At 36.8% G+C, this 13,439-nt stretch overlaps 1 long non-coding RNA gene across 1 annotated transcript in view; it reads right to left on the bottom strand.

Annotated features, from left to right (window-relative positions):
• Positions 1-8,851: 8,851 nt before the first annotated feature.
• The window catches only part of LOC108522137 (uncharacterized), a 33,944-nt gene continuing 29,356 nt past the window's right edge, over positions 8,852-13,439 (bottom strand). The window contains exon 3 of the long non-coding RNA XR_001883380.1: positions 8,852-9,640. This is a non-coding gene — a long non-coding RNA (uncharacterized LOC108522137). The remainder of the gene's footprint in view (positions 9,641-13,439) is intronic.

Below are 13,439 nucleotides of genomic sequence, written 5' to 3'. Positions count from 1 at the left end.
TGTTAAGCGTTGTAGTGTGAGCTAGAGTTAGATACATTTTCCATTACTTTGAGGCAAAATCTATTATAATCAATATATACTTTCTCTGAATTGGTGCAACTCTATCAAGATGGAATCTTGACCAATAGTTTTTGGACAATTTTCATGACAAATCAGGATATTTTGTTTGCCTGTGTTGAAAATAGATATTTTTTAAGTATTTAAATTTGAGTATAAGCTAAATTCTTTTTAATTTTTTCATCACATTATATACCAACTGAGACCTTATTTCACAGCAGATTTACTCTGGGATCCATTAATAAAGCAGTTTCCATTTGGAGTGTTGTCAATCACTATATCACAGGATGGGGATATTTTAAACCTAGATTTGGCATTTAAAAATAATATTCTACTTGGCACTGACACACACAAAACCAAGTCTCATGGCCATGATAGATTATAGCAGAGTGGGAACATGTGAGCTTTTCACAGACAGGAGTGCCACAAAAAAGACACCAAAATAATATGATGTGTAATATTTGTATCCACTTTGGTGGAACATTTCAGAAAATAATATTATGATGTCAGGTAATACATTATAGCCAATCTTTTATCTTCTAGGCTTGAGACAACATCAGTGGTGATAAAGAGTAGCTTATATTTATTTTAAAATAGTAATACAGGTATAGAATTTTTAAAAAGCTTGATTATTTATCCATCATCTTGGAAAACACATTAAATACACTTAACAACTATGTCATAGAATATTATAGCAATGATTATTTTTATAAAGGTGGAAAACATAGTCTGTATAAATGTAATAGCAACAGAAAGGTCTGAAAATCTCATGTTGTCATTGAAATGACTAAATTATAGACCAGGTACCTTATCTTCAGTGAGTTACATTCCAGAAACATTGATGTGATGGCTAAACTTGTGACACAAGATAACACATTTTCACATGTTTAAACTCAGAAACTCACATATCCTATGTAGGTCTGTCTGAAGTCATTCTGATGGTCACTCATCTGTATATTACATGATCATGACTCTCTGAAATTTGTGCTACACTTTAAAGCCCTAGTGTTGAGGAGGAGGAGGAAGAGCAGGAGGAGGAGGAGGAGGAGGAGGAGGAGGAGAAGGAAGAATATATATCAAAGAATTCCAAACTGAAGTATATTCTATGGAAGGAACTTTAATAAGTGATGGTAGTAATTCATTACTAGCCTAATGCTGTGCTTCCAGTGACAAAATAATAAAAATGACACTCTCTGAGCAAGCATAGGGCTTTGTTAAGTGGATGGCATCTTTGTGCATCCTTCCTTCCAGGTAGGTGTAGCCTTGCACCATATCATACAGCTTGAACCAATCTCAGTTTCCTTCACCTCCTCAGCTAGACAACCTCAAACAATGCAAAAACTATTCAAGCAAATGTGAGAGCCCTGGTTATTGAGTATTTATGGTAGCTTAATTAAAGATACTTATTTATACACTTAGCAAAACCAAGTTTCACAAAGATTTTGCTCCAGAAGTAAGTGTTGGGTATGAGTATTGCTCAAGTGTTCATTTCACGTTGTATTTCCACTCTCCACGATTATCTTGTCTCTAGCTGAGCCTCTGATTGAATCTCCTTCACTTCTAATCCCACTCAAAAGTTACACATCAGTAATACTTGTTGTACTTATCCTTCCTAATCATAACTCTGCTTCACATGTCCATGCATTTGCACTTTGACAGCTTCCCATTTCATATTCCACCTGCTATAGCTTCTGAAAACCCAGCACAAATGTTTATTTTTCTATGGAAGTCATGAAAATACAATACAGAGACTTTCTGCTGTGGAAAAAATAGTTGATTCATAGCCCTGTTTCTGTTCTCTGAATCTACCAGTGTTTCTGCCAAGGTCACGCTTCTCTTGAGATGATCCAAGCATTGATACAATGGCAGATCTATTCCTGCAAAATATGTCTTCTCTGACTGCTGACTTTGGTTCAAGGACATTCTATTGATATGAGCTAGTCTTTCTTAGAGATGTGCTACAGTCTAAGACTGTTCCTAATCTTACCTCTTTGCTGCTGTTTTTCCAGAAGTCAGACCTGTCTTATTCCTTCTCTGGCTCTGCACTTCCCATTTTCTTTTATATGTGTTTCCTCGATAAATCTCTTGCATAAACTCTTCCGAGCATCTTTTTATCTGAACTAACATGATTGATACTGAAACAGGTCCAAAAATAGGTAGCAAGGTGGGAATTGGAGACAAGTTCAATCACCAGCCCACAGGTAAAACGAATGCCATCCTAAGTGGTAGGTGAGGCATAGAGAGTCTCTGGCACAAGATGGTAGCCTAATTGCTATTGATTTCACCACTTGAAACATGAAAATACGTTCCAATGGAATAAAATACCCTTTCAAATGCAATAATTCAGGCATTTGAATGATAAGAGTTTAGGAGGCAGCATCAAAAAGACAAGGACTTCTATATTATGTTGGTGCCTTGCAGAGAAATAATGACAAACTGATGGATGTAAACAAGCATTTAACAGCAAAATGTGAGCACCAGAGGGTCCTTTTGGTAGTTTAAATAGATATCCAGATCTCCTGGAGAAGAGCAGACACAGCAGCAAATTGAAAATTTGATAATTATATTTGCATAGCTTCAGAGATATCTGAAAGTCCTTCAAGACAGATTTTTTGTGTGCTAAAGTCAAGGCCCTGGTTAAAAAAAATCTGGGACTCGGAAGCTTGGGATGGGAATGTCTAGACAAGTGTTCATGTAGATGATGACTCACAGACACCTTTGAACTGGCAGAGCTTGGAGAAATGGGTGCACCTTTGTGCAGTCAACTTTAGTTCTTTCACTCTTCTATTATACTATAAGACTCAGCCTGGGTAGAGTGGCTCGCAACTGTAATCCCAGCATCTGGGGAGGTTTATGTGGGTGAATCACTTAAGCCCAGGAGTTGGAGACTAACCTGGGCAACATGATGAAACCCCATCACTATTAAAAACTATAAAACTTTGCTGGGCGTGGTGATGTACGCTGTAGTACCAGCTACTCAGGAGACTGAGGTGGAAGGATCACTTGAACCTGGGAGACAGAGGTTGCAGTAATCTGTGATAGCATCATTGACCACTGCACTCCATCCTGGGTTACATATCAAGACTCTGTCAAAAAAAAAAAAAAAGAAAGAAAGAAAGAAAGAAAGAGAGAGAGAGAGAGAGAGAAAGAAAGAAAGAAAGAAAGAAAGAAAGAAAGAAAGAAAGAAAGAAAGAAAGAAAGAAAGAAAGAAAAAGACTATAAAACTTTAAAATACTAAACAGTCCCATTTCTCCTTGCTGCTAGGTTGAAAACTGGAGTTAAATCTTACCATGATCTACGTTAAGTGTGTTCTGGGCCTGAAAAGAAAAGAAAGAAACAACACACCTAAGGAACTGCAGTAATAACGTAGCATTTATTGACAGGACAATGCATGTACAACTGTGATTGCATTTTGAGAGTATTAGATCAAAGTGATAGAATGTAAGATCAGAAAAGCAAGAATTCATTGACGTGGGGTTCACTCACCAACTTTGCTCTTCATACCTTGGCAAAGAACCTAGGAAATGAGGAAAACTCTCTGTAAGTGTTATTCTTAGAAACTTGGAGAAAGTGATGCCTAATACTAAGCAAAATGGAAATTCCTGAATTGCTCTGGAAGAAAATAGTGAAAGGAATGAAGAGGCTGAAGCACATGGGAATGTGGAATGGTTTTATTATGTGAGGCCAGAAGACCTACCATATGGTTATGTTCCACAGGAAGAACTAGAGATCAAGGTCATCAGGATGTGCCAATAAGACAGGGACAGGATCACTAAAAAGTTTGGGGATGGCTCTCTTCTGTAGGTCAGGGTTGATGGTAGACAAGGTTTTCTCAGATTTGAGCTTTGTAACACCCATGAGATGATGACACCCCAAAATATTAGAGGCCAGTTGTAAGATTTGAACACCAGAAAGCAGGGAGAGCAATTACTCTAATGTCCAGCAAGGACACATAGGCAGCCAAGGGAGCTTGACTTACAGGGAGCTGGGATGATTAAAAGAGCGAGAAGCCCCTAAAAGCAAAATAGATGGGCAGACAACAAGGAGGCTGCTTGACATCTACAACTCCCCTTCCAAAACAAAACAAAACAAAACAGAAGAAAACAAGAATCAAGACACAGAGGTTTGGTACAGTCAACCTCGATAAAAAGCCATTACTCTACTTAAGCATTCAGTGATTGATGACTGGAAAAACAATGTGGCATATATACACCATGGAATATTATGCAACTATAAAAAAGAATGAAAACATGTCTTTTGAGTAATATGCAGTAGAACTGGATGCCATTATCCTAAGTGAAATAACTTAAAAACAGAAAATCAAAAATCGTATGTTCTCATTTACAAGTGAGAGCTAAACAATGGGTACACATGGACACAAATATGGAAATGATAGACTTTGGGGACTCCAAAACTGGGGAGGGTAGGAGGGAGATGAGAGTTGAAAAATTAGTTATTTGGTACAATGGTCACTATTTGGGTGACACGAGAAGCCCAAACCATTATGCAATATATCCAGGTAACAGATATGAATAGACACATTCTGAATCTATAATTTTTCAAAAGAAGTCATGATTACTTGCTGAGTTCTCAGACCTGTGCCAAGTTTTAGATTTGGAAGCCATTGACTGAAGAGGTGGTCAGGTTCATAGGAATAAGCACCATGCAACACTACAGAACATTAACAGCTGTGATTATTTCCCTAGTCATAATGTTGTCCACTAAAGAATGGGAAATACTCATATATTTGAAGACAGTTGGACAGAGCCTGAGTGTAACTTGACATTGACAACTGAAGTCCTAATGTGTCATCACTGACCCTATGTAAGATTGGAGGCTTAAGTATAATAGGAAATAAATGGAGCACTGACTAAAATCTAACCCACAATGACCCACTCTGTCCATGGATCCACCCAGTAGTTGTTTTCCAGGTACCAAAATACAAATTGAAATTTACTATGCAGTTGGAGTAATACTCACAGTGAATCTTTGGCTTGCAGAATGAGAGATATGACTATGAAGAAGGACAACTTGCCACCTCTTGAAACGCCATCCTCCCTCCAGCTAAGATTGAGTCAAAACCAATATCACATCCCCAGAAGGATGCTGCAGGTTATTACTACCACTAAAGATCTAAAGGTTACAGGGGAGGTCATCTTTATTATATCTCCATTAATTTACTAGTCTTCCCCTACAAAAAAACTGCATAGATCTAGAGAATGATTATAGACTACTACAGACTTAACCATGTGGCTGCTATACTTATGGATGTTTTGCTGACAGAGGCACCATTACTACAATAATTTAATTAGGTTTCAGGTACATGGCATATACAATGGTATATAGTTATTGACATGGACATTGGATTCTTTTACCTTCTGATAATAAGACAAGATTTTTAAAAGTTTATGTTCATATGAGAAGGTAAAGAATGTTTATCTGAAGTTTTGTTTCAGAGGTACATTAATTCTTTTTACCCTCTTCTATAACTTCTGTTATAGTCTGAACAGAACAGCCTGGGGATTCCATCAAATATTCAATGAATTCTTCATATTGGATATTTAGTTAGTTCACTGGTAGCCTTAGTAAGATATAAGTGTTACATAATATAGGAAATAAACCATCAAAGATTCAGGAACATTCACTTTAGTGAAAGAGTCCAGTGTTCAGGATGTGTCAAAAATCCCACAAGAGAAAAGGAAAATTGACTCATCTTTCATCCTTTATTACAAAGAAGGAAGCACCTTATATGGTAACGCTCTTAGGGGTTTGAAGGCAACATATTCTGTACTTCCGAATGCTGTCTCACTCATCTGTTATATGGCCCAGAGGAGGAAACTGGTCCTATTACTGAAATTGATCTCAGGTTATGATGCTTGCCATTAGCTATCACATAGCAGAGGGCTGTAGCTTACTCCACTTACCATCTGTATTTTCCCCTCAGTAAGTGAGGACTGAAAGAACCAAGGAGGATGTGCTCCCCAAAGCTGAATTTGGAAGCGATTTTATGGTACATATTAGTACATTTTCATACTGCTATGAAGAAATACACAAGACTGGGTAATTTATAAAGAAAAAGAGGTTTAATGAACTCACAGTTCTATATGGCTGGGGAGGCCTCACAGTCATGGCAGAAGGCAAAAGAGGAGCAAAGGCACATCTCATGTGGTGGCAGGCAAGCAAACATTTGCAGGGGATCTGTCCTTTACAAAACCATCAGATCTCATGAGACTTATTCATTGTCATGAGAACAGCATGGGAAAACCTGCCCCCATGATTCAATTACCTCCCACCCGGTTCCTCCCACAAAACAAGGGATTTATGGGAATTACAATTCAAGATGAAATTTGGGTGGGGACACAACCAAACCATATGATGGCACAAGGGGTGGACTATGCCTGACACTTAAGATTCTACTCAGCTCTCCTGCTGTGGGAAATATAAGTGAAGGACTTCTGTGCTCTTCATTTTTCACTACATTCATGCTGAGACTATGGCTTTCACTGGCTGCTCCCAGCCAATGGCTGAGCATAGGGTGGTAGCAAGGAAGGCCAATTTCTACAGAACTCCTCTAACAGGAGTAGCTGCTCAAGGATTCCTTGAACAGCAATTTTGGCTCAAGGACTCCCATCAACCTTATCAAAACTTTCTTAAAGCTATGCTACAAACTGAGACTCTTCCTACTTTTTCTTTCTCTTTCACAGGTGTCAGTATTTCATCATGCTCTGACAGATCTCCCTCCCACTCAAGTTTCTTTCCCCTTTTCTTTCATGAGCATTTCCTCTTAAATTGCAACTAAGTCTCTTGCACTTCTAAACCTGTTTTGGCATCTGCTTCTTCGAGGAGTTGAACTAAGTTCTTACCACAAGCATGACATTTTGATACTCTCAAAACCCGCTCTTTAGCTAGTTATCGTCTTCCTGGACTAGCGTTTTAATAAACACATTCAAAAATTCTATAAAGTAATTTTATTCATTAGGTATTCACATGGTAAAAGTAGATGGACACAATTGTCCGTTTCCCAAGAAGCCAGTTTCAGAGTTCCTCTCAGATGGCAAATAAGTCTTTTCCCATACCCATACCTATAACCATGACTGTGATTGTCCATCTGTCCCTTTCAATATACACATACACATACACAATCTATACCTTTTATATGGCTTAAATATTGCTTAGTATCATCAGTGGAGAGAAGAAAATTTGTTGAGAATGAAAATCTGAGCATGCATAGATAATTCAAAGGTCCCTACCAACCATTAACTTCTGTAAATAAAGCCACTTTAACAGTATAATATCTTAAACATCTATGAGTTATTGACTTCAGAGTCTGTCCTCTCAAGAGTTGCTGCTCTTCCAGTATTGCAAATGTGACACTATATTCTGCATGGTGCAAACACTGGGCAGTAATTGGAGAGGTGGGAAAAATATTCTTGTTAAAGTTGTTTTCTCTTTGTTATCATTTGTTTATCTTTATTAGTAGGCTACAAAAAGAACCTGTGTATGAAGCTATTCCATTGGGTAAAGTTGGGTTAGGCTCAAGCTAACATCATCTGTGTATATTAATGTTACTGTCATATTTTTTCACACAAGAAAGTGTATGACATTTCTTCATCTGCCTGAAAATTATTTTCTCAGAAGATTTGTTTCCAATATTATAAATTATTTTTGGATTATATATTAGTTTAGATAATTTACTCTCAAACTAGATATCCTCATTTTCTGATTCTAAATCTACACTGATCTTTCATTCTAAAATGCATTTATTAGGTTCATGAACTGTGCCAGATAGAATGTCTTCCCAAACATGTCTATACATTAATCTTGTACATATATATGTGTGTGTATGTGTGTGTGTGTATAGTCTTATAAATATGTTACCTTACCTGGCAAAATGTGATTATGATTATGAACTTTGAAATAGAGATATTATTCTTGGTTATCTGTGTGTGCCCAAACTAATCACATGAACCTTATAAAGCAGAGGGTTCAGTGTAAGGATCAGAGAGATACCTCCAGGAGAAATGGGGACCTCAGTCCTATAACCTCAAAGAACTGAATTCTGCCAACAATCTGAATGAATGTAGAAGTAAATTCTTCCAAGAGGCTCCTAATAAGAGCCCCATCTGCCACCATCTTATTTTCCTCATTAAATCAAGAGCCAAGAAATCTACCAGGCCAACCTAAATTCTCACCTGTATAAATCTGTATTGTTTTAAAACACTAAATTTGTGATAATTTGTTATGGTAGCAATAGAAATTTAATACAAACTATCCATAATCACCTTTTTTGCCAACCTGAGTCAAATTTAATCATCTGTTACTCTGCAACCTGTGTATTATCTTCATGCACTTATTATTTTACTAGATTTTGTAACTTTTTAAAATCCCTGTCTTTCTTCCTAACTAGTCTGCAAGATCCTCAAGAGTCTCATTTATCTTTGAATAATGTAGTAGTTGATCTTTTGAAATGAAGAGCAGAGTATTTAGTACTGCCCAAGTGGATTAATAATTTATCCATATATAAGCGGTATTAAACACACTGAAAGTAATCAAAGCTTAAGTAACTTTCCTTACTTACTTATTGCAAGATATTCTGTCTCAACTAAGTGAGTTAGTAAAATATTTTTAATCTAAATGATATTGGTTTTCCCATATAAACTCAAAAACATTCAGAAAGCCTTTTGTAGAAATCTTTGTCATATTTCTTAGAAAAAAATGCCTTGGACATTGATTCTTAAAAGGTTTTTATGTTTATTTCTCTGTGTAATGGTGGAAATATATTTGTCTATAGAATAGTTACATTTTGTATTCAAACACAACTTTCAGAAATATCAGTTGTGTGGCTATTTAATCAGAAAAGAATATTTCACAATGGTTTTCTAGCTAATAACATGATAATGTCATATAGAGTGCATGTCATCATTAATCATTGCTAAAATCCCCAAACAGAACTTCTATTACACTCCCATACCATATCTTCCATAAGCTCCTTGACCTAGATTTCTTGTATTTGATATTATGCCTTGAGCTTGCTGTCACATGCAATACACATAGACTAGGTAATGTGACCCCTATGTCAGTTTTTCATAAATACTTTATAGCACATGCTTGGTGAAATTAAGCATTCAATAAATACTAGTAAATATTGTGGTTTCTATAATTTATCATCAATAATTAATTAATCCTGCTTTTGGATTTGCTCATAACCATTTTATAGATACTATGTACTCTGGATATTTGACTCTGAAAAGCGGGACTTCTACTACTATGTTTGAAATGTATTCTATCAGTTTATAGCTATATAACAAATTGCTTCAAAAGATAATGACTTAAAATACAACCTGCTTCATATAGTCCCCTTATTTGTGGGATAGGAATTCTGGCGGCGCTTGGGTGGGTAATTCTTCTGCTCCACGTGGTGTACACAGAAGTTATGCAGTGGTATTCAGCCGGTAGGTAGGTTAGTCTGGAAAGTTCAAGATGGCTTCACTCACATGTTTGATGCTTTGGCAGGGATGGCTGGCAGACTGGTCTGAGCTGATGTTATTAACTTCAGTGCCCATAGTAGCCTTCTTCAGCATGGCTATCAGAAGAAATTAACCTTCTTAGATGGTGGCTCAGGAAGGTAAGAGCAAGTATTCAAGGAAACAAAACAGAGATTGCATGGCCTTTTGAAAGGAAACTTGAAAATGTTCATGGCATGCTTCCATTGTAATTTATTGATTGAGACAGCCACAAGCTCACCCAGATCAAAGGTGTGGGGATATTCCATGGGAAAAGCAGCAAAAAATTTGTAACCATTGTTTAAAGCCCACGTGATTGCATTCTGGGCAACACTCCTGTATGTAATATCTATGATATATAGTGAAAAAAAGTGAAATTTTCTTCAACCACTTCAAATATTTAATTTGGATTTGTCTAAAAGCACAATTGCAAGACAACATCAGGTATTCACATGTCATCCTATAACATTTTATATTAATTTTTTTAATATGCTATTTAAATATGCATGGGGTCGTCAAAAGCTCATGAAAATGCATATTATGAAAAAAAACTATGCATGGATTTCAAAATTTTCTTGCACCAGATTAAGCTCATACTAAATTGTTATAACAAGTCTGAACAAGATCTAGTCAAGGCACTAAGATGATGCTTAGTCATCAATTTAAAAAGTACTCCTATCAAAGCAACATTGATTCTGCTGGAATTGAAGCAAGGATAACATAAAAATTTATGGTGAAGTTGGGATGAAAGAATGGTAAAATCACTGATGCATTGCGAAAAGTGTATAGGGATATTGCCCTAAATAAACTGGTAATTTATATATGGAAAACTTGTTTTAAGAAAAGGCGTTGTTGAAGATGAAGCCCAATATAGTTTGTCTGTATCTCCACCCAAATTTCAACTTGAATTGTATCTCCCAGAATTCCCACATATTGTGGGAGGGACCTAAGGGAACTCACATTTTGCATCAGTGTGACTTGGATGTGAGACCTGGAGTCAAAGGAGATCATTTTGGAGCTTTAAAATTTACCTGCCCAGCTAGATTTTGGACTTGCATGGGCCCTGTAACCCCTTTGTTTTGGCCAGTTTCTCCCATTTAAAATTGCAGTGTTTACTCAATACCTGCACCCCCATTGTATCTAGGAAATAACTAGCTTGCTTTTGATTTTTATAGACTCATAGGTGGAATGGACTTGCCTTTTCTAGTTTGAGACTTTGGACTGTGGACTTTTGGGTTAATGCTGAAATGAGTTAAGACTTTGGGGGACTGTTGGAAAGGTATGATTGGTTTTGAAATGTGAGGACATGATATTTGGAGGGGCCAGGGGCAGAATGATATGGTTTGGCTCTATGTCCGCACCCAAATCTCATCTTGAATTGTAATTCCCACATGTTGTAGGAGGGACCAGATGGGAAGTAATTGATTCATGGTGGCAGGTCTTTCCTATGCTGTTCTCCTGATAGTGAATAAGTCTTATGAGATCTGATGGTTTTATAAAGAGGAGTTCCCCTGCACAAGTTCTCTCTCTTTGCTTCCTGCTATCCATGTAAGACGTGACTTGCTCCTCCTTGACTTCTGCCATGATTGTGAGGCCTCCCCAGCCATGTGGAACTGTAAGTCCATTAAACCACTTTTTCTTCACAGTTTCAGGTATGTCTTTATCAGCAGTGTGAAAACAGACTACTACAACAGGCCTCTGATAGTACAGACATAGTCCATTATTCCTATAAAACCATTTCTGGTTAACTCCATACTAACACACAGCAGAAAACAACTAAAAAACTTACATGCACATACACACATATGTATATGTACACACATATGTATATGTACACATATATGTTTATGTAGGTAGTCACTACAGCTATAAATTAACATTGAATAATTTTGAGTTCAAAGTTTTAAGCACTGCCATGAAAAATTCAGGTGGACACCTAAACTGTCTTAAATGTTTATTCCCTAAAATTTTTTCTAAAATAGCAATTTTTTCTTGTTTAACATTATACAAACTAAGTACAACATTAGAGGCATATACAAAAAATAAATATACATGGGTATGTGTGTGGACATGCCTATTTGCACAAAAACAACTTTCTGTATATATGGACATATGGACATATATATAGAAACATATATATACACACATACATATATACACACATACATATATACACACATACATATATACACACATATACATATATACAAACTAAGTACAACATTAGAGGCAGATACAAAAAAGAAATATACATGAGTATACATTTGGACATGCCATCTGCACAAAAACCAATTTCTGTAAATATGGACATATGGACATATGTATATATGTATGTTCCCACATACATATGTGTGCATATATATGTATGTTTCTATGTATCTGTCCATATGTCCATCAACAGTTTATGTTACTGTCACCAAAGAAATAGAGAGATTAAAAGAAAGTGTACTAGAATATACTAACTCTGGACAATGGACATATATATAGAAACATATATATATAGACATACGGACAGATACATAGAAACATATATATGTAGGACATATGGACATACATATAGAAACATATATATTATATATGTATATTATGATAGGTCATTCAACTGTATATTCAATATATTATTAATAATAATATAATAACCTGTAATATGTAATTATAGGTTATTCAACTACAGGCAACCATATGCTATAGGTCAAAAATATTAAGGGCAACTTCCTATAAATCATACCCAATATATAATGGTCAATTGGTTAGCATTGTATCTCAGAACTAGAAGAAACTTTCAAGATCATTTAATTCAGTCCCTCATTTTCTTCAAAGCAGAGGTGATCTTTTAAAGTATTTCACAAATATGAAGTGCTATTGACTCCACAAGCCTGTCCTATCATGAGCTGTAATAATATTTATATAACATCACATAATTATTTTTTCATAAATTTGAAAGCAGACCCAAAGTTGGAAATGCTAAATCAAAACCAAATCAATCAAAACAAGAACAAAACAACATTTCTGATCTGGAGCAATAGTTAACAAACTACCAAATAAATATTCAAACTTATTTTCCTAGAAAAAAAGACATTTAAATGTATTTAACTGACATTTTTTGTGTGCATAATTTAGTAGTTTTTTACCACAAACATGAAGCATGTTGCAAAATGCTAGCAAAATACTGAAACATACAAATTAAAACAAAGTTACCTTTTAAATATAAAGATAAAATCAGTATCTTCAGTATTTGTGTATTTATAATAAACATTTTGTTTTTCCTTAGTTTTAAAAATTGGCAGAGGGGGCGGAGCAAGATGGCCGAATAGGAACAGCTCCAGTCTCCAACTCCCAGCGTGAGTGACACAGAAGACTGGTGATTTCTGTATTTTCAACTGAGGTACTGGGGTCATCTCACTAGGGAGTGCCGGACAATCAGTGCTGGTCAGCTGCTGCAGGCTGACCAGCGAGAGCTGAAGCAGTGCGAGGCATCGCCTCACCTGGGAAGTGCAAGGTGGAAGGGAATCCCTTTTCCTAGCAAGGGGAACTGAGACACACAACACCTGGAAAATCAGGTGACTCCCACCCCAATACTGCGCTTTAAGCAAATGGGCACATCAGGAGAATATATCCCACACCTGGCCGGGAGGGTCCCATGCCCACGGAGCCTCCCTCATTGCTAACACAGCAGTCTGTGATCTAACTACAAGGCAGCAGCGAGGCTGCGGGAGGGGCGCCCAACATTGCTGAGGCTTAAGTAGGTAAACAAAGCCGCTGGGAAGCTCGAACTGGGTGGAGCTCACAGCAGCTCAAGGAAGCCTGCCTGTCTCTGTAGTCTCCACCTCTGGGGACAGCGCACAGCTGAAGACCAACAGGGGAAGTAGCGGGAGCCCG

The sequence above is a fragment of the Rhinopithecus bieti genome, unplaced genomic scaffold, assembly GCF_001698545.2.
Source record: "Rhinopithecus bieti isolate Rb0 unplaced genomic scaffold, ASM169854v2 scaffold_57391, whole genome shotgun sequence".
Taxonomy (NCBI): domain Eukaryota; kingdom Metazoa; phylum Chordata; class Mammalia; order Primates; family Cercopithecidae; genus Rhinopithecus; species Rhinopithecus bieti.
The sequence above is the reverse complement of the archived record's forward strand: the minus strand, read 5'-3'. Positions and strand labels throughout refer to the sequence as shown.